At 37.5% G+C, this 20,704-nt stretch overlaps 1 protein-coding gene across 1 annotated transcript in view; it reads right to left on the bottom strand.

Moving 5' to 3' along the window:
- LOC121368381 overlaps positions 1-17,519 on the bottom strand; it is a 48,401-nt gene extending 30,882 nt beyond the window's left edge. The window contains exon 1 of the mRNA XM_041493076.1: positions 17,447-17,519. The gene's annotated coding sequence lies outside the window, so the exon portion shown is untranslated. The remainder of the gene's footprint in view (positions 1-17,446) is intronic.
- Positions 17,520-20,704: the final 3,185 nt, after the last annotated feature.

Raw genomic sequence — 20,704 nt, 5'->3', positions numbered from 1 at the left:
CAGACAGAAAGCTGACACTCCTGCAATATAGGCCTCCGTCTCGTAAATCTGACAATATCTGGTCTGGTGCCAATAAGTTCCCGTCCCAAATGGGCAATCTTTTAAGCATTTGTTGTTGTAGATAATCCGACCAGCGTCCCAGCATTGCCTTTTGTTGATGCAGTCAGTGTTTTTCACCAGACCTGGATTGTGAAAGGGTGAAGATGACGGGCAATCGTTTATGCATGTGTTGTTCCATGTCATCCAGCCAGCCTTGTGGCAGTCTTCACCCGAGATGCATACACTGCTGTTTGCGAATGGGGAACTTGGACATTTCTTATAACACAGGCCTCTGTAACAGAACGGTTTTGGGGCCTCCATGCAACGGATTTCCATACAGTTAGTCATAACAAAGGTATTGTTAATTGATTGTTTCTTTATGTGTGTGTTTATGCGCTGTCTCTTTTACACGTGTTGGGCGTAGTAGGTACTGCAAACAGAGAGAAAACAAAACTGACTCGTAGGTCACGGTATGCAGTAATTCTGTATTTCATATTTACAATAAAAGAGGACAACTGTCCAGTACAAAAACCAAGGACAAGGATGACCTATTTATAGACACCCGTTGAAGCCCAAAATGTCCCAACTGCCCAAGATGTCCCAAATATGATATCTTAGGCCGGTGTTCAGCCCAAGATGTCACAATTCTAAACATTATGTATCACGTCGGCCCAAAATGTCCCAGCTGCTGAATAGTGTGTTGAAGCAGAACTATAAACGAATAACAGTACATATACGTATGTTGTACGTATGTATGCATGTATGTATGTATGTATGTATGTATGTATGTGTGTATGCATGGGTGGATGTGTGTCTGTGTGTGTATATGTGTATGTGTGCATGTGTGTGTGTATGTATTTTTATATTTTGAATATCTCTATTGTATGTATGTCGGCTTTTGACTTAAACATACAAATATTCAATGACGCACTGGCACAGGGGATATTAAAATCCTTTATTGCCTTCACAAATTTCCGCATGCCGTTACCGAGACCCGAACCTGTGGCACCCAATCGCCCGCAATTGTTGGGCCGGAACGTTACCAATCAGACCAACTACGTTCCACTAAAATAGAACGATCGTTAGTCGACCATATTCGTACCGGTCTGTGACGGAACATGCTCTTAATTTTGTTTTCGCCTGTGGCGATATTAATTGTTTTAGAGGGCCGTGTGCAGTCTCAATATGCACTTAAGCCCAGGTGGGCACTTTGTTACGTAATACCTTCGCGCGACCGTGGTCGAGCTGTGCCTACTACACACCCAGCCCAGATGTGGAGGCCATGTGGCCAGTAGTTACGTAATACCTCCGCTAGATCGGTAAGAGAGTTAATGGTTAGTCCCATGGCAGAGAAAGTAAACCCGTATGTGTCCACTGGTATGGTTTGTGATGTGAAACAAGAATTGAGTCCTAAGGCAATATCAATCTATCGAGATACCGGGTGTAGTCAGTCACTGATCACGTCGGAGTGTTTAGCTGGTATAGAGAATTCAGATACAGGACGTAGTTTGGCTTTAACCTCGGTTACTGGAGAAAAAATGGTTGTCCGGTTACATAACGTTTTCTTGTGTTCGAAGTTTGTGACGGGACCAGTCATTATGGGTGTTGTAAAGGACTTGCTTGTTGAAAACATAGGAGTTTTGTTGGGTAATGATTTGACTAGTCAGTGTTGTCAGCCGAAATGTGACCAATTGTTAATTAAAGACAGCCGTTTACCAATAGAAGAGAGTGAGTGTGATGAGACTAGATATCCTGCGTGTGTAATGACTAGGGCAATGGCCAGAAGGGTAACACGAGACCCAGAGGATATTTGTGATTTGTCTGATACGTGTGTGAGCCATGAAATTGGAGTGGATGAGGTTATCAGTAAAATGATAGATACGTCAACTGAGGAACTAAATGTGGTGGAACCTGTTGATCTCCCGCAAAGGGTAAATGAACCAGTTGTGTTTGACTTACCTTGTAATAAACAAGAGTTAATTCTAGAGCAGGGGGCTGATCCAAAATTGTTAGCAGCTCGCACTACATTGTTGACCGAGGGAGTATTAATGAATAAGAGAGTTAGAGATAGAAAGGCTAGGAAGCAACTGAGCCATGCTCAGAGCAAAATAAAATCAGTGTTTGATACGAAGACTAAGAGTCGGGAATTTAAACCAGGGGATAAGGTGCTGCTGTACCTTCCCATTAAACGGGGTTCATTGCAGAACAGGTATTTCGGGCCCTATGTTGTGCACAAACGGGTTAATGAGACAGGGTATGTGATAAACACTCCTGATAGGGTTAGGAAAAGTAGGTATTGTCACATCAATTTGCTAAAAGGTTATTTTGACAGACTGCCGATAGTTCCAGAGTTACCGGTCCAAATTGAGAGTCACTCAATTTCCTGTGATGACGTCAAGACTGCAGAGAGAAAATTAACCAACAGCCAGATTCTAGCAGACTTGATCCCCCAGCGAGCAAAGTTGACAATGTTTCCAATTGTCAGGACTTTCCAACGGTTACCAACACCTTAAGCCAGGATGTGCGCTTGGAACCCAACGCTACACCGATTCGACAGCATGCCTATCGGAGAAAACCTGGAAAACGTGCGACACTGAACAAGAAGGAAACGAAGTTCCAGTGGTCAGATGAATGCGAGAAATCATTCAACCGTCTTAAGCAGATGCTCTCCTCGTCTCCCGTGATGGCAGCACCAGACTACCGAATGCCTTTCAAGCTGGCTGTGGATGCCAGTGACGTGGGAGCTGGAGCTGTGCTGTTCCAAGAAGACGAAGACGGACTGGACCATCCTAATGAAAGCCTCCAACCAGAGAGTTTGAGATGGAGTCTGCTTCTGCAGGAATTCCCAATTACCACTGAGCATATCAAGGGCGCATCCAATGTAATCGCTGATGCCCTGTCCCGAAGTTGAACGTTATGATAATGTGTTGACATTCTTGATTTCTGTTTTGTTTTTATATATTTTATTTGTATACCAGGGACTCAGAGACTCAGTGTGATTACTGGTAGTCACCTTATTACTATGTGTTATAAATGCCCGGATGCGTCGGTTAACGCACCTTTTGTTTTAATGTAGTATATTTCCCTATTCCTAGAGTAGAGGAAATATCCTTTTTGAGGTGGGGGTGTGTGACGGCACATGCTCTTAATTTTGTTTTCGCCTGTGGCGATATTAATTGTTTTAGAGGGCCGTGTGCAGTCTCAATATGCACTTAAGCCCAGGTGGGCACTTTGTTACGTAATACCTCCGCGCGACCGTGGTCGAGCTGTGCCTAATACACACCCAGCCCAGGTGCGGAGGTCATGTGGCCAGTAGTTACGTAATACCCCCGCTAGTTCGGTACGATCGGGGTATTGCTGGCGGACTAGGCGTCAGCAAGTCTTGGCTTCTAAGAAAAATATGCCGGCTTGGTCGCTGTGGAAATATAACTTGATAGGGGAAGGACCGCGTTGTGCCCCCCCCCCCCCCCCCCCCCCCGGCGATATTCAGCTTGTATGATAAATAGCTAGGGTTCTAGATATATCGGGGAGAAACATAGGAAGGCTGCAGGGGAAACGGACGTCGTCCACTGAACGAAGTATATAAGTTCAGTCCGGACGTGGTAATTATATATTATTTCTGCTCTGTGTATAACCTTGATGTGATTGATGTGACTTTAAATATTTTAATACTGTATTATACCAATATTATTTAGACGGTGCTGCCAGTAATCTGACGCAGTAAACTGTAGGCTCACTGTTCTAAATAATTATTAAAGCTTAGCCAGTCATCCTAGAGGACCTAGGTAAACTGTAGGTTATTGTCCTTATTGTGATAGGTACCAGTATTAAGTCTGTATTACAAGGTTACTGAATGAGTAGTTAAGGGTTAATTAAAAATTAACCAGTTAGGAATAGAGTTGTAATTCCTTTATTAATTAAGTTCCCCTTGCAGCGTTTCTCAATTATCACACGTTACTGAATGAGTAGTAAGGGTTAATTAAAAATTAATCAGTTAGGAATAGAGTTGTAATTCCTTTATTAATTAAGATCCCCTGGAAGCGTTTCTCAATTATCACACGTGTGGGTGTTGTGTCACGGTGAAGTGATTAGCATATTGTGTAAACTAGACACCTAGTGAATAACTAATTAAGTGATCAGTTCTGGGTTGTTATTATTTGTTGTTGTTAATTAACTACTGCGGCAGTACATTTGTCAGCGTAGTATTAATACAGATTCCAAAGAGTATTGTGTTTTGTTGTGTTTTTTAGTGAACTAAACGTGCTATAATAATATATACTTTATATAAGATCTTATCTCTGATCATATCTAGACGAGCCACGCGGGTATAACTGCCCGTTACAGAGAGATCTAATAGATATACAGTTAGGAGAGATATTTGAATAATCGTGTTTTATTCGGTTACGGGTATTATAGGATCCCCGTGACACGGTCCAACAACCACGCGGTTCTAAGGCCCCATGGCTTGGCAACGTTTGACTTACATGCAGATGTGGACAGACCTGGCACTGGCTATATATGTATTTTTATATTTTGAATATCTCTATTGTATGTATGTCGGGTTTTGACTTAAACATACATATATTCAATGACGCACTGGCACAGGGGATATTAAAATCCTTTATTGCCTTCACAAATTTCCTCATGCCGTTACCGAGACCCGAACCTGTGGCACCCAATCGCCCGCAATTGTAGGGCCGGAACGCTACCAATCAGACCAATTACGTTCCACAAAAATTGAACGATCGTTAGTTGGGTAGAAACACAGGGTAGGTGTCTATGGAAAACGTACACAAAAGGGTCCGATAGATTCATATTCAACCCCCATTACCCTGTTTGTACTTAGTATGTATTCCTCTTGTTCCAAGTGTTTCGGCAATCAAATACATATTAATAAGTTAGCGCCTATATACATTTGTGCTGTTTATAGGCAGCCCTCGTTAGCGGAGGCCATATACACGGCCGTCCTATGTATAGCCACTTCGTATATAAACACCGTCTAGTTCACAGTATTCTTTAAAAATGTAGTAATTCCTATTCCAAGCCATTTGTAATTACCCATGGGGTTATGGCATATGTTATATAATAATAAATTTGACAAACTGAAAAATGAATGCGGTGTTTAGGTGTTTAGATTTTTCCGCGAACAACAAACGATAAATTTATCTGTACATGCAAAGGCCTAACTAGTCGAATCGTCGCCGTTTAAAATGCTTCTGTTGCTAAAATAAAGTAATGTATAAACTTATTATCATTCAGTACATGTTTATATATCTTTTTATAACTTATTTTCATTGTTTTTCATTGTTTTTCCTTCGATTTACCCTACGTTGCATAGGACGGTCAAGCGTTCTCGTTACACCAGCTTGGCAAATTGTTTTGACATTACAGTTATTCGGGGGTTGCCCATCACGTGACTACAAAAATAATACGTCACACCTCTTCGCTCCAAATAGCCATTGTTTGTTTCTAGAATTATGGACCGTGGACATAATTCAATTATTTTAACTAAATATCAGTAATTAGTGGGTTATGGTAGTTATGTAGATGGTTAAATAAAATACTTTTAGCGACAAATCAAATGTATATATTTTAAGATAATACTTTGTTAGGTCATTAAGTAGGTCAACCATCCGTGACAGAGCGCCTTTAACCAGTGGAGCTAATTTTAATTAGATTGAGCGGCACTGGTCTCCAAACTAAGCTGTATAACAAAAGGGATAATTTCAACTTTCCAATAGTCAATTTTCCCTTTATGCCGAGTAATGTACCTTCTGCTCCAGCTTTTGGTGCTTACATATCACAACTTCTAAGATACCTTAGAACATGTTCATTGTCTGCAGATATGAAAACGCCATATCATTCTGGCACAGAAGTTGGTCCATTAGGGTTATGATGTCCAGGAAACTCTGAGGGTATTCAAAAAGGTTTATGGTAGACATTTGGAGGCTATATTTAATTATGATGCATCACTGACCAAAATTATGGCTGATGCTATTCCATATTTTGAACTTGTGCATACTTTTCTATCTTTTTAGTGAAACTCTTGCACGACTTGTCACGACTTATTTAGAACAAACAAAGTACAGTATAGTGTTAGTTATGTCTACTCAGTATACTTGAGTAGTATATTTTGTACGTAGCGGGGACAACAATGGAAATACAATGGAGTCGCCTCCAATACAATGGATATGCACCTCCGGAACAATGGGTCCCCAATCCGCAACAATGGGTGTGCACCTATTGTCTTTCCGGTTCAGTGGAGCGTATAATTGTTTTTTCCTGTTCAGTGGAGCGGATAATGGGGTTTTCCGGTTCAGTGGAGCGTATAATTGGTTTTTCCGGTTCAGTGGAGCATATAATTGGTTTTTCCGGTTCAGTGGAGCATATAATTGGTTTTTCCGGTTCAGTGGAGCGGATAATGGGGTTTTCCGGTTCAGTGGAGCGTATAGTGGATTTTTGAACAAAAGAAGTGCACCTATTGTGTTGAGAGGATGACTGGCAATTTTTCAAATTTTGGCTGGAAGGATATCTTTTGGCGGGAAAACAACGCCTTCTATTGAAAGAGGGTTTTAACAGGTATTTTTAAACGTCGTTGTGACGAGTGCGATGGGGTCGCTCCGAAAGTGCGCTGTGACGTCATCGAAGTGGGTTTTTCGCTGGATTTATTTATAAACGTGTTGCAACACGTCTTTTGTTGACGAAAACCGCTCGAAACCGGTTCCAGTCGTTTTAGCCAATCGCAATCGCGCAGTTCAACGAACGCGTTTGAATGTAGCCTACCGTGTCGGTTTTATTCCACCCAGCAGCTAGTATAAAGCTTCCTCTTGCATATAGTAATCTTCATTTGAGTAAATGCATTCGAGATGAGCAAACAGTATTCGTGGATCATTGTGGCACACCCACGACGTGAACCAGAGAGAGTGATATCGAAGGATTCCCAGTGGTATAAAAGCAAGTCTGAAGCTGTCGACTCACTCAAACGTGTTATAGCTCGTGGTGTTGACATTCCAGATTGTTGGGGAGGACCGTACTATTTTATAGTAAGTCGATCTGCGTACGTTGTAAATTATGACAGACTTGATTAACGAAACTGTGAGTTATTTTTCCCTTCTTAAGGATGGAACTATAAAACGAAGACGGTTGTATTGATTCAAGCATCACTGAAACAGGCCAAGGCGTTGATAGAAACGTCACCTGAATAAAATCCATGATGGGGTCAACATCATGCCCTGAGTGTGGGGACACTTTTTCCAGATATAACAATATGCAAAGGCACCGGATGCATCGACCAAACACCCTCCCTCCTCCTCCTCCTCCTCCTCCTCCTCCTCAATTCTCCCCATATACTCCTCCTCCTCCTCCCCTTCCTCAAAGGCCAGTGATACAATCAGCAACCTTGGGATTACAAGCTGAACAATACGGAGAGCCTTTCAAATTTACTATACCATCTAATGCTGTTTTAGTGGGTCCGAGTGGATGTGGGAAAACTATGTTTATGTACCAAATACTCCAGAAAGGACTCATCAAACCTAAACCTAACAACATCATTTGGTGTTACACTGAGTGGCAGCCACTTTACGATGCTATTCGTGAAACAATGCCCCAAGTCCAGTTTGTGAAAGGTATCCCCTACAACCTACAGGACGACAACTTCTTTGATGCACGCAACAACAATGTTTTAATTCTGGATGATCACATGACCGAGGCCAAAGATGATAAACGTATTTCTCAGTTATTTACAAGAACTTCGCATCACAAGAATGTAGCTAACTTCCTGCTGTTACAAAACCTGTTTCCAAGAGGCAAGGAGTCACGTGATATTGCTCTCAACTCTCACTACGTGACCTTGTTTAATTCGCCCATTGATAGACATCAAGTAAACTTGTTTGCGAGAAGAATCTATCCAAATAACAGTGATCGTTTTATGTCGGTTTATGAGACTGCTGTTCAGAGACCTTATGGGAATCTTACTATAGACTTGCGACCATCAACTCACGAGAATGAGAGACTTAAACCCAATGTTTTAGATTGCCCATCAGAAATACAACGAAGGCAGCCCACTCCACCTACACACCATGAAAATAGTTATAAAAATAATGCTTTAAATAACGTGTCGTCGCCGCCCGATTGTCAGATACATTCAGACACCCGACCCGTGGACACTGTTGATCCTGTGGATTCTGAAACCAAAAACAATTTGGAAGTGGAATATACAGCCGAAGACGAGAGCGAATCCAGTGACGAAGCAGATCCCTTTGTTATGGCTACTGCTTGTATCGACTGCGGCGTTTTATTTGGCAATATGACGGATCTACAACGCCATATTAAAACATGGTGCCCAGAGAACGGATTTATGCCCTCCAGAAAACGCGCTAAGATTGATGAAGAAGATGCCTACAATCATGACATTTTTGACACGCAGAAAGGAGGAGAAAAGCGCATGTATGATAAAAGAGAACAAGAACTGACTGTAGAATGGCAGAATGTTGGCTTACAGCGAGTATGGGGTCGTGTTCGGACCATGCATATAGAAGACATGAAAAGCAGACGTAAGTAATATCTACAACAAGGGAAGACACAAGAGTGGATAGACAGAAAACTGCAGCGACTGTGGGAAAACGAATTGCTCAAAACACTAAGTATTGTTATTGAATTTACAAAGTATTTTTCAGAAGCACCTTTATTTCGATCTATATTGGATAGTTTAAACAAAACTGACCCTCACACAGATCAAATGCTAATAAAGGACAAAATCAAGCTACTGCTGAAGCCCATCATGAAAGAAATAATACCGTATGTAGACCTGACGGAAGAAAGTGAATCGGAATCTGATCATTCAGATGTTTCTGAAACGAGTGAGCAGGAATAGAATACTTAAGTTTAAGCAATACATTTTTATGTTCACATTTGCATTGAGCATAGATCAGACCGGACGTTAAAACCTCTAAACTTATCAGTATGGCTGTGAAGAGGAAGCGATCAAACCTGATTCGCATAATCAAATCACATCCGATCACGATGAAAAGTGAACAGAAGAAACCAGTCGTTTTGTTTGTGAAAAGACGGGCAGACCTTGGACCACCTGGGAAGAAATTACTTCCAAAATACTAACACAATATGAACGTTTGTTGATGTACATGATCAAATGTAACATGTCTTTTGTGCTGTTTTTACAAATGCTCTGCAATAAATAATACGTACTACTTAAATGCATTTTTTTGTGAATTCTGTTATCGAATGCAGATTCTTAAACCTGAGTACACCTACAGCAAACGTTCAACCAATTGCGAGGGTCCCCTCCCGTTTAAAAAAAAAAGAAAGTTCAGGGTTATATTTTCAAGTACCATGATTTTCATTTTTTTTTTAAATAATAATAATAATTATTATTATTTTAGTATTCTCTACACGTTATGTGATACAGACGTTCTTAGTAACTCCGATTTCTCTGTAAATAAAAATTGTAATCAGAACAGAAACTACCCACTCTCTAGGGAAATGTACTTTACGTTTCTAGGTTAACACTTTCTAAATGTATTTTCATTTTTCTTTAGAGTATAAAACATCAGTCGAACAGAAATATAGCAAATAGCCACGCACGGTAGACTAAATTGAATACGTTTTAGTGTTAAGTATGACCTAAAAATTCCGTGTCCAATGTGACAAACTTAATGATACAACAGTTTTCTCTTACCAAACGCTACACAGATTTGGACAATGTATTATTGCCCTCGAGGATTTTTTTTTTTTTTTTGACCCTCCACTGCATTCATTTAAAAGTATTTTGCTCTGTTCAGAAATGTATTGCGAGTTATGGTCTTTAATGTGTCAAAAGACTATAATTTAGTCATTAATTTGTTTTATATAGGCAACCATTCCTAGTACACTTTAATGTACTTTGTATTAATATATAAAAATCACTAATATCTATAAGTTAAAATATTCTTTAAAGTAAGCTAGTGTCAACGCATTCTGAGTTTCTAGGTTACCACAAGTATTTCATCCTTTAAAAGTAAGACACAGTAAATTGCGAACAAAGTACTGTTTGTATATAAATGTAGCAAAGAGTCTCACTTGACACACTCAACAGAATAGGTTTTATGTTTGAAGTATTAGTACTGTGGTCAGTACGTACTTGCAAAAGAAACATACTCTCCTGATTGAAATTATATTACTTAAGGTCATAGATGACACCTGTTATTTCTATAGGTAAACCATCTCTCACAGACTCCACGAAATCTGGAGTTTCTATGGTATAATAAAATAGTCTCGCATGGTTGAAAATTCAGAATGTGTTTTATATTTGGAAAGTAAGCGTTTAATCCAAAAGTACTTTGACAAAGAAATATAATCCCATCACTGAAATTTAAAAAAATATATTTGAGATTCAGATATCTGCTGTGATTTCTATAGTGAATAGAAACTTAACCATGACATAGCAATTTTTAAATGTATGTTAATAGTCCACAGAACGGCAAAAAAATGTCAAGTCAGTAACTCGTGGGTACCGGTTCAAAGTTAAATCTCATTGGTCAATAGTAACCTGTCAATAATTTTGAAGTTGATAGTTATTGTTAACCGTTTCCAACAAAACTGGGGAACGCAAGTATTTTCACAGCATAGTATATAATTTTCAGTATCTTAAACAAATAAGGATAAACTAGTATTTGCCATTCTTAATTTTAACATTAGATTGTCTTTTAGATATCCTTTCAAGAAAATTATTTGAATCACCTACTGTGCTTTATTTGGATTTTATACGGGCTTACCTAATGTTGTTTCAATTTGGATTACCTACTGTTGTTTCACTTTGGATTATATACTGTTGTTTCAATTTGTATTATATACTGTTATTTCAATTTGGATTACCTACTGTTGTTTTAATTTGGAATACATACTGTATTATCTGTTTATTATTATATCGGATTACACTCTAGTTATATCACAAATAATGACAATAAAGAAGTAACGAATTAAATTAAGCTTGCAGTGTATAAGTAATATGTATTATAAAGGTAGGAGTTACAGGGTCAGCTCTGGGTGAGAAAACCATTTTGCCAAATGATATTTAAATTAAAATTACATAAACCTTTTTCACTATTTTTAAAAAACAATTTTAAATAACATTTTTAAAAGGTATTTACCAATTTAAATAAATTTGTTAATGTTTTAAAAATTATTTATGAATTTAAACAAAATTTGTTAATGTTTCAAAAATTATTTTTCAATTTAAATAAAATTTGGTCATGTTTTAACAATTATTTTTCAATTTAAATTAAATTTGTTAACGTTTTAAACAAATATTTTACCAATTCACAGTTGCCAGAATTGTCTACTTTTCACTATGGTGCATTACTTTGCCATATCCACCCATGATTATCTACTGCCGTGATTTTATATTTGGAATACCTACTCTGAATATGTACCAGGAAACACCCTAGTTCATGCAAATAAAAAAATTAAAATATTTCTTACAGTGTTTTGTTAGATATATAAAGAGATATAACCAGAATTACCTGTGGGTACACAATTATACTGCTATCTAGTAAACTAGTATAAGACTAATGTTTAAAAATATAACAAACCAGCGTTTTGTGACACAATCTATTTATTTCAAAACGTTTGTATAACAACACATAAAGTGGATACATGATTGTGTACAATATTTAACATATTAGTATGTGCAGGAAATACAAGGCGGGCTACAATATCTAAAATATTTACATATAAAGTTATAAACGAATACACCATTCTGTAATGTATCTTTACTAAACTGATTCACAATATAGCTCATCATCAGGTCAGTTTTACACTTTTGTAACAAGTAATACAAACAATAGAATCCACATGTTTTAGCGTTCACGGTTTGAACGGATTTGTTATTGTACACGTAAGATGAAGAATGTCTCTTTAAAAAATCTACAAACATTGGATTGTAATCTTTGGGTGGTTTACCAAAACTATCGAAAAACTCTGCTTTATTATTATTATCAAAATAGAACGCCACCCAGTGATGACCAGGTAGGTGAGATGGGTCTGTGTTCACGATACAGCCCCAGGGATTTAACCGTTTCGTGCGTGGTAGTGTGTCGCTCGAGTAAACACCTGCAATGCGTGAACCTAAATCTGGGTCACAGTCAATCGCACACTTAATCTGCTTTCCATTCATGATATTCTTTATTTGACATACACGTTTCGGGTCTGGTCGATTTCAATCAGGCTAGGAAATTCACCATACACTATACAACTGACAGTTTTTGTCAAAGCTGATTTAAACTGTACTTCTAACCGTAAATTACCACTCTTAAGCAAACATAAATAATCAGAGTCCACGAAAACGGGTTCGAGACTGAACACAAACAGACCATTTCCAAGCTCAAATTCAGTTCTTTCGATGTAGTTTCCAGTGTCTTGACCCTATCTGCTGACTCCCTCGAACAAATTCACGTAGGCACTCACGTCGTCTGCTTCGACTGGTCGACCGGGAACACTGACGCCGTCCAAATACAACGCCACCATTTTTACAAACGAACTCTGAAAATTAAACGGGTTCTTTGTATACGACCCGCTCACGCCGTCACCGTTGACAAACCCGACAACCAGTTTTGGTCAGACGTGTAATTTTCAACTTGGACTCATTTTTTTCCTTCAAATTCCGACCACCTAAAACTTACCTCTTCCCTCCTGTCCCGGAATTAGTCAGAGGTTAAGTCTGGGATGGGTGTGCCTGAACCTTTATTGGATGGGGGCACGTAAATAGAGTTCCCGTTCCAGACAAGTCTGTTGATTTTTGCAGAATTATTAAATCAGACATGTGACGCAATGTTCTGTAATAATATGCATCCCAGTAAGCCAGAAATAAGTATACATTATTTTCCTATACAAAATAAACCACCAATGTCAAACTGGCTACAAAACAAAATGAAATAACTGTCCAACGATGGATCATCTTTAGTCCATGAAGCAGTGGTTTTTAGTTCAGAAACCTACACACTGAAATAATAAAATGTCTGTTGCTTAATTAACTTGTGTTTTCTTTTAGGCGATGCCTTCACCTGCGATTTCTGTTTGGCAGGTGTGTCTTAGGTAATTAAATTACCGCTGCCTGGCCATTTTGTTTTTATCAATCTGATGTGCTATGACATGTTCTAATATTAGTCTTTGTTTAATGGTATGGAGAAAATGTGTTATCAGCATTTAAAACACAGCTCTCACGTCATCTTTTGTTATTAGTGTACGTTATCTGGGCTAAACCGGCCTCGGTGGCGTCGTGGTTAAATAAAACATTTCTTTCTTTTTTTATCTGGGCTATTGGTGTGTAAATGACTCCAGCTTACCCTTAACTGTCCACTATTTTAAGAATAGACACGTATAGGGAAAATAGTGAACATCTATTGTTTACTTAATGGACAGATGCACGTATTGCAGTACTGCTATATTTCAAGTAGGAAAAAAGCCTCAAACTGTCTATTCTGTGGGAGGGGGAAGAGATCATTCTCGCCCCTCACGAAATGGACAGTTTTGAGGCCTTTCTGTTTTACCGTGTCACTATATGTATATTGCTCAAGGAAATTAAAACGTTTTCCAACAGATAACCTATAACCTCTAAAATGCTAATGGGCATTAGCAACCGATATTATTATTGTCGATTGTCGATCACGGGTGGTAATTGTTGCTCGAACGTACAAGTTGTTAACCATTACGCCGTTGTTTTTCGCTATTAAACCCATTTTCTAGCAAATAAAATTACACTTTACTTACATTTTATTATTTAGAATATACATTTCCATTCACCTTAAGTGTTTTTTGGTAATTCTGGTAATCCTGGTGTTTGTAATACCACAAAATGCATTTTTCGTATTTCTTAAAAACGCGTCTGAGAAAAAACCGTTGAGCACACAAGGTCTAATCTATTTTTAGAGAGGATCTTCCCGTTTCAACGTCACAAACGTTGGTATACCACGTGACCATTATCATTTTGGTTCGGTTTGTTTTCTCGTGCACGGTTCGCGCAATCAACATCCGATTTTGTTGTCGTTTGCTTGTCGTTCATTTGTGATGTGTGCACTCTGGGAAATTTGTCGTGACATTAGCCCGAGTACTCTGACTGTAAGAGAGCTAGACGGACATTTGGACATAAACACGCTCTCATTACAGTCAGAGACCAACCTATGTCTTTTTTTGGCAATTCCTGACTACCAAACGGTAGGCAACGAGTCCCGCTCTAATACCACAACAATCCTATGTTTGACGTCAAATACCTTTACATCAATCATTTTCGAGTTAAGTGATACAAAAAAATCCACATATTAATCACTAATACACTTACTACAGAAAGAAACCCGACAGCACCCACATTCAGCTACGCTTCGTGACACTCCGTCGCAACAATTGCAAAGCTCGGCGATCTATTTCGAGACGTAGACCACGTGATCGCGCACTGGGCGATTCCGCCTTGTGCAGCAGTTACAGGGGCCGTCTCATATCAAGCGAAGTTACAACATGGAAGAGTTGGCTAATGCCGTTTTGGATGAATTTGGATTTCATTACGTCATTAAACCAAAACAATTACACATCATTGATTCCATTTTGAATTTGAAGGATACATTTGGGGTGTTATCGACAGGATACGGCAAAAGTATGTGCTACGTACTGCCTCCTCTTATGAGACGACCCCTTAACTGCTGCACAAGGCGGAATCGCCCAGTCTCGAAATAGATCGCCGAGCTTTGTAATTGTTGCGACGGAGTGTCACGAAGCGTAGCTGAATGTGGGTGCTGTCGGGTTTCTTTCTGTAGTATGTGTATTAATGATTAATATGTGGATTTTTTTGTATCACTTAACTCGAAAATGATTGATGTAAAGGTATTTGACGTCAAAGATAGGATTGTTGTGGTATTAGAGCGGGACTCGTTGCCTACCGTTTGGTAGTCAGGAATTGCCAAAAAAAGACATAGGTTGGTCTCTGACTGTAATGAGAGCGTGTTTATGTCCAAATGTCCGTCTAGCTCTCTTACAGTCAGAGTACTCGGGCTATCGTGACATAGGCATTTCTGTGTTTCGAGCGACATCTACAGGTGACATCAGAATACTAACTTTCAAAATTATTTCAAATTATTGGGTCACGGGGATTCCCATGGTATTTATCGATATAAAACCTGCTTTTTCACTCTATTTTATAAAAACGTGTTACAGTTTTTATAGTGTGTTACAGTTTTGTAGATTAACCAAAATTAGAATTAATTTTCGCGGGCTGAAACTAGGGCGTGCGACTTTAATACATATTGAAATATGTTTGGTTATATACAAATTATACATTCGTGTAGGAAGCGGAGGGGGTGGGGGGTGGGGGGCAAGGGGGCATATGCCCCCACTTTTCAGATCTTTTGCATTATATTTGCTTTATAATAGAGTAAACGTGTGTAAATATAAAAGTGTGCCCCCCCCCCCCCCCAAACACTTTTTGGCACCTTCCGACGCCACTCTTATACTTTATTAAATTATATCCATCTCCCGATCCAGCCAATGCACCACGACTACAAGTCAAAATTACCAAATGTTTGACATCCAATAGCCAATGATTAATAAATCAATGTGCTCTAGTTGTGTCGTTAAACAAAACTAACTTTAATTTTTTTTTAATTAACTGATCATTTTACAAATTAGGCTAATCAAAGTGGATTCTCAAGCGACTTGCCTTAAATTAATACGTTTATTTACTCTATGCAAGTTCAAGTTCTTTATTGCTTTAAGTTTTTACAACTTATCAGCATAATACAGTGTACAACAAAATAATAAATATATACAGGATATGTACAGGATTATGGTGGAGAGTGATTTAGTCAACAATAATATTAATACTAATAATAATAATAATAATAATAATTAATAATTAATAAATTAAGGTTCCATTGACTTATATTATTTAATACATATAAGTCATTATTAAGTATACTGAGAGATAAATGTATTATTGGTTTAATATATCTGTAATCGAATAGTACTATACTGAATTAATAGAAGTAATGTTAATATTAACCAGTTTGCTCCAATAGCTGATCTCTAACGGCATTTGCTCTAAATAAATATTTTCCGAGATTATTAAGTTCTTTAGCATTGTCAGACGCTAATAGCGGGGTAAGTTTAAAAACGCTTGGACGTGTATGGTAATATGTTTTAATAAATTGCATTCTTAAATCATTATATCGTGGGCACTGGAGGATATTCGTCTTCTATTTCAGTTTTGTCACATAGTGTACATTTTCTCTCTGATCTTTCAATATTTCTATACCTGCCAAATTCTATATTTAATTTATGTGCACATATTCTGAATTTAGTTATTTATTTTAAATGGCGAACGTCCAACGGTTTTTTAAGATAATCTTGTAATATGAAATTATATAACAAGTGTTTGTATAGACTTCCCTTTGGAGTTATCATTATTCTACTGTAACATTGTTGCTTGAATATGTCCGTTATCCTTTCTCTAATTACATTGTAAACATTGTTATCAACATGTGTTAAGTTCCATATATAATTTAAACCTAGTTCGTTTAGTTCCTGTTTGACCTTCATTAATTTTTATACTGAACTATTTCCTCATATATATCTCTTAATATACTGTTATTTGTGTTACGCAGATTTATCCAATATTTAAAACTCCGTAATTTTCTTATAATTTGCATTGGGAATTGTCCTAATTCACTATAAACGAAATCATTACAAGTTCTTTTGTGTACCCGTAATAGTCTTTTACAGAACTTTACATGCATTTTTTCAATGTCTTGGCCAGGATGAAAACCCCACATCTGTAACTAAGAATACTATTAACATAGATGTGAAAACACAGATAGCATTGTTTCAATATTAAAATAATTATTATTACACACTTTCAGTACTAAAAATAAAGCTTTTCAACCTTGTTCTGCTACTCTCTTCTGTGTACGACTAAATTTTCCATAAGCATGCAGGGGGAGTATACAGGAGTTGACTTCATTTCAAGCTGGAGTAGGCGGGGTGTCAATCAAAAAGAAACAAGAAGGCTACCCCAAGTTAGCAGGAAAAATCATGGCTTTTTGTTGTTGTTTGTTTGTTGTATTAATTCTAAAATTACGCGTTTTTCATTTATTAAACTGTCTGTATAGTCCGGGTATGCATGCATCTTTCCAAAACATACGTCTCATATTTGACCTGACTGAACAGAAAACGAAACAGGATTCCATCCCCCTTTATTTCTTTTCATTGGCAGCCATCTTTGCTGGATAGTTTTTGTTGGTTTTATTTTCATTTTTAGAATAATCTTGCTCCCTAACCCATATAGCATAAGTAGAGTAGATAATTATTTTAATAATACTTAAGAAACACCACCCAGAACAACTTAAAATGATCTAGACATAATATTACTTACCCGGCCGGCGTTAAACCTTTGTGATATTATATAGCTGTGCACGTAGGGAAGGAAGCAGACACCAGCGCGTCGCTATATGTTGTTTAGAATGAGTCAAATCTAGGTTAACTTAAATATAGTAAACTAAGTCAGGTGTGGTTACGCCTATGGTCACAGTTGGCCTCAGATTACAGTTATCTTCCCATTTGGTTGTCCAAAATCCGGAAGTTTCACCGCGCAAGTAGTCTGCTGTTTGACTGTGATTATTTCATGGCAGACAGCTATGAAGTGGCAACTGTTTGACTGAAGTGACAGGGGATAGCATGTAGTTTGTAAACATGTGTAACTTGTTGACATTGAAGACTTGTTTGTGGTAATTCCGGCCCATGCAAAAGTAGTGCTTTTTGTGTAAAATGGGTGTACTCCGGCCTGGTTTAGAGGGTGTGTCTGTTTAAACCAATATGCTGGGAGAAAGAGCTGGACAACAGGGGTTGTCCTTTTCAGGGTATGTGTCCCCCATGCAGGCAAAGGTACATACAAAACTTCACGGGCCTGCTGATATTAATAAAAATGTTATAGCCACTAAGGCTATATAGAAACATATAGCGAAATTAATTGTGGTCTGAGGCCTGATATAGTTCACACATTACACCGGTTAAATGCTTGATTCTGATGAAAGTATTATAACCAGAGAGGTGAAATTACACAGACTGATTGTGCATACCACAAGGAATATGAAAACTAATTTATTTATTTTCTAAATATTTTATTAAATTAAAAAACATTTTTTTGAATTTATTAAAATTAAAATTAAAATTTTCAACTTTTAAATTTCAGTATCCTCCAAAATAGCATAACATGACCTCTGATGTTACTACAGGTTGTTGCAATATTTTTTAACAGTTTTGAGCTAATAATTTGGTAAAAAAGAGCAAAAGTTGGATTTTGTTAGTCAATATTGAGATTTTAATTTTTTTTACATATTGAATTTTAAAGAGTTTCTCAATTATTGCAATTGGACAGAAGATCTAAATATAATGAATATATCACTACTAAATGTAATTAAACACTTTAAATAAATAGTATACAGTTTTTAACAAGATTAAGTACTCTAATAATACATTTCACCTACATTTATGTAAATTACACACTTCAGTCATTTTTCAAAAATGGTCTTTTAACCTTAGAAAATCTAATAGGCTAATATTCTATGCTGTCTGAATGTATTTATTGTGTTCAGTAATCAGATGCTGGTATACTTGTCAAGTTTATTGCAGAAAATGTGCCAAAAAGGTTAACATTTGGCTTGTAATACATATGGCAGAATAATCCATAATGCATATTCAGTGGTCATTACTACAAACATCCTTCCAATCAAGAAATACTACACTGAGGTATCCCAGACACTGGCACATGACTACACTTGTTAACAGTTATCACTGGAAACTGAAAAATATGGTGCAAGTACCTCTTGGTAGGATTTATATCAGCATTTTGTGACAAAATCTTCATTTTCAAAGTTGTCGTCAACAAAAAAGATATTATGGTGTATACCTAAGTAATATCTGTAGGGCATATTCATATTAATATGCATTTATATGGACTGTTTTGCCTTTTACAAAGTGGCTACATGTCTAATACAGTAAATGAAGTAGATTAAGTAAATACAGCAGGTCAAAATTGAATATGAGGCCTATCATGTCTAATTTTCCCTGAAATTAGTGTGTAAACATTTGTTGCAAATGGCCCCAATTTTGTGACTTTCACCATCCCTCTGACACATTTCTAATAATGTATCATGAATTCAGTCACCATGTCTTTACTAAGCCTCCACTTATCATATCTAAAATACAAAATTTTACAGTTTTAGATTTTTTTGTTTCTCAAAAATTTAAATTTAAGTTTAATATTTAATTAAAAATGAAGTAAAATCTAATGATTGATTTTTTTTCCTTTAAATATTTCAAAATCTTTCCAAGACAACACTGTGCAGATAGAACATATGTAGAAGAAAAAATAGCTGCTCATTGTATGAAGAAATTCCAAAATTTGATAAAGTTATTACATTTTGAAGTTGGTGTCCCTCAAGTTTCCATTGCTAAAATTGGCCATGGCAAGGCACTGTGGTAGGTGTTTTAACACAGCCTCTGTATACTCTCAGTTTAAAGGTGACATACCGATACTTACCGAGCATTGCTTTAATATGTATATCATTGGAATGCATTAGTGTGGGCCAGTTTTTAGGGGAAAAAAAATGGACTGATAGGCCTCAGATTACAGTTATCTTCCCATTTGGTTGTCCAAAATCCGGAAGTTTCACCGCGCAAGTAGTCTGCTGTTTGACTGTGATTATTTCATGGCAGACAGCTATGAAGTGGCAACTGTTTGACTGAAGTGACAGGGGATAGCATGTAGTTTGTAAACATGTGTAACTTGTTGACATTGAAGACTTGTTTGTGGTAATTCCGGCCCATGCAAAAGTAGTGCTTTTTGTGTAAAATGGGTGTACTCCGGCCTGGTTTAGAGGGTGTGTCTGTTTAAACCAATATGCTGGGAGAAAGAGCTGGACAACAGGGGTTGTCCTTTTCAGGGTATGTGTCCCCCATGCAGGCAAAGGTACATACAAAACTTCACGGGCCTGCTGATATTAATAAAAATGTTATAGCCACTAAGGCTATATAGAAACATATAGCGAAATTAATTGTGGTCTGAGGCCAGTTGCCTGGGTACAATTCTGGGAATTCGCTTCGTTTTCTTTATTTCCACAAAATCGGGGCGTAGCGTGATCTGAACATGCGGGTCCATTGGGGGAAGTGTTCGAATATTAAAGTTTGTTTGTTTTGTTTAACGACGCCACTAGAACATATTGATTTAGTAATCATTGGCTATTAGATGTCAAACATTTGGTCATTTTTGACATATAGTCTTGGAGATGATACCCGCTACATTTTTCCATTAGTAGCAAAGGGTCTTTTATATGCACCGACCCACAGACAGGATAGCATACACCACGGCCTTTGATATACCCGTATATATCAATTTAAAGGCGTCTGATTGTCTTATTACATATAAATCCAAACCATCCACTGAGAGTACGGCTACAGTGTAAGATATAATGTTACGACACGACGAACTGATACATGTTGGATATCTGTTTAAAGGCGTCTGATTGTCTTATTATATATAAATCCAAACCATCCACTGAGAGTAAGGCTACAGTGTAAGATATAATGTTACGACACGATGAACTGATACGTGTTGGATATCAATTTAAAGGCG

Source organism: Gigantopelta aegis, chromosome 3 (genome assembly GCF_016097555.1).
Source record: "Gigantopelta aegis isolate Gae_Host chromosome 3, Gae_host_genome, whole genome shotgun sequence".
NCBI classification, from domain to species: domain Eukaryota; kingdom Metazoa; phylum Mollusca; class Gastropoda; order Neomphalida; family Peltospiridae; genus Gigantopelta; species Gigantopelta aegis.
The sequence above is the reverse complement of the archived record's forward strand: the minus strand, read 5'-3'. Positions and strand labels throughout refer to the sequence as shown.